Source organism: Leptopilina heterotoma, unplaced genomic scaffold (assembly GCF_015476425.1).
Source record: "Leptopilina heterotoma isolate Lh14 unplaced genomic scaffold, ASM1547642v1 Lhet_65, whole genome shotgun sequence".
NCBI classification, from domain to species: Eukaryota; Metazoa; Arthropoda; class Insecta; order Hymenoptera; family Figitidae; genus Leptopilina; species Leptopilina heterotoma.
The window spans coordinates 4,869,543-4,871,780 of record NW_025111152.1 but is presented as its reverse complement, the minus strand read 5'-3'; the positions used below and the strand labels follow the sequence as shown (position 1 = coordinate 4,871,780).

General features: G+C 20.6%; 1 protein-coding gene across 1 annotated transcript in view; it reads left to right on the top strand.

The window, feature by feature from the left end:
- The window catches only part of LOC122509956 (pyrroline-5-carboxylate reductase 2), a 28,958-nt gene that overhangs the window by 128 nt on the left and 26,592 nt on the right, over positions 1 to 2,238 (top strand). The window lies entirely within an intron of this gene.

Here is a 2,238-nt window from a genome sequence, read left to right as displayed (position 1 = left end):
GTAAGTTAATTTGACAAACAATTTTATAAAGGTTAAAGTTCAACAAAAACGATTTTCAAAGTTAGGTTATAAATGTATTTCTTTGTCAAAATTTGCAAAATTATTTATTTAATTCACAATTTTATTAAAGTTATTTATTATAATTATTTTTTATTATAGTTTTAACATTAAATTAAGTAAATTATATTATCTATTTAAAAAAATTTGGAAAAGTTCAAATGAATTAAACTGTAAATTTTTAAGGTTAAAATTTTTTTTGACAAAAATTAACATAAACATTACGAAATTAAACTAAATTATTTAATTTTTAAAAACGGGTTCAAAGTACGAAAATTTAAATTAAATGTTTTAAAAAACTAAATAAATTCTCAAGAAATTGAAATTACTGGATATTATAATGACAGTTTAATTGAAAGTAATTAGTTTAATTAATTTAATTGAAATAATTAGTATATTTTTATTTTATGTAGGGTAAGTGTGTCAATTGTGGCGGGTGCTCCAATTATGGCGACTTTGTAAAAAATAGAATTATTTACTATTTTAGAATAATATAGTTATTTGAAAATGATAGAAAAAGTTATTTTCGACCTTACTCGATATAATTGTACGAAAAAAAACACATTTGAACTATTATTGGTTTAATTATTTAAGTACAAAAATTGTGCCCCGCCATAATTGGCACATTTTCATTGAATGTGCGTGCTCCAGTTATGGCGCGCAACACAACCTCTAAATACACGTTATTTTCCCCGCCGTAATTGGCGCGCCGAAATTGACTCAACCGCGCCATAATTGACGTTTTTAATCCTAATTCTTATTGCTTTAATTTTGTTTAAATAATTAATTTTTATAAAGTTTTTATAAAAGTTTTATTATCTATATGACACGGGCTTTTAGTTGAATAAGCCATAAATTTACTTCTTTCATTATAATTTTTGAATTTTCTATTTCAAAGACGGCTAAACCAGAACCGCGCCATAATTGGCACACTTACCCTAGAAATAAAATAAAAGTTTCTCCAATTTTTAACTAAATTCTACTTTAAATTAATTGTATTAAGTAATTTTTGAAAAAGTTCTTTGCGAATTTTCGAATCCACTTTTTTTTAATTCAATTTTTACGAAAATTCGATAATTCGGAAATTCTTCAATTAAATATAGGTATAATAGAAAATAAAAACTTCAAATAATTTCAAGCAAAATTTAATTAAACTTTTTTTAAAAAATTAATTGTACAGAATTGTTAATTAAAAGTATGAAAAATTCAGATTTTCAATGATTTTATTAATATGCAACCTTTTCAAAATTAAATTATTTCTAAAAATTCATGTCATAAGTAAAGCTTATATTATTCAATATTATTATCTAAAATTTTAACTAAAATTCATTTTTAAATAATTGAATTCTCTTGACTAATTTTAATAAAATTTTGAAGAATAATTAAACTTTTCGAGGAATTCGATAAAAATTGTTAAAAGTATGAAAAATTCAAATTTTCAAAGATTTTAATTTGAAACGTTTTCAAAATTCAATTATTTCTAAAAATCCATGCCATACTGCTTTTAATACTCAATTCTTATCTAAAATTTTAACTGAAATCCATTTTTAAATAAATTTTTATTGAAAAATTCAACTAGAATTCAATTATTTAAATACAAAAAAAACAATTTATTGAATAATTGCACGTTTCTTAAAATTGAATTCTGATAAAGAATTTTATTAATAAATTTTTAAATAATGAAATTTCTTGACGAATTTTAATAAAATTTTTAAGAATAATATATAAGAAATTTGTAAAAATTTTTGTAAATAATTGAAGTCCTGTGAAATTTTTATTATTTATGAAAAGAATTAAATAATTGCGTAGAATTGTATAAAAATTTGTTTTGAATTGATTTCTTTTGGAAAATTTTATTAAAACAGTAGATATGTATTAAAAATCATTGAATTGCGGAATATTTTTAAAAATAATTGAAATTGTGACAAGAATTTTATTAAAATTTTTGAATATAATTTAAATTTCTGCGAAGTTTTTTATTACTTTTGAAAATAATTGAATTTCTATAATCATTTGTAACTTTTCAAAAATTCAATTTTTTTCAAATTAAAACCTTTTGAAGTTCATCTATTTATGAAAACTGTAAGCGCAATTCAGAATTTTCTAATGAATTCAAAAAATTTAATTTTTTCCAGTATATTTTTAAGAACAATCCCTGACTTTTCCTTCATTTCCCTGACC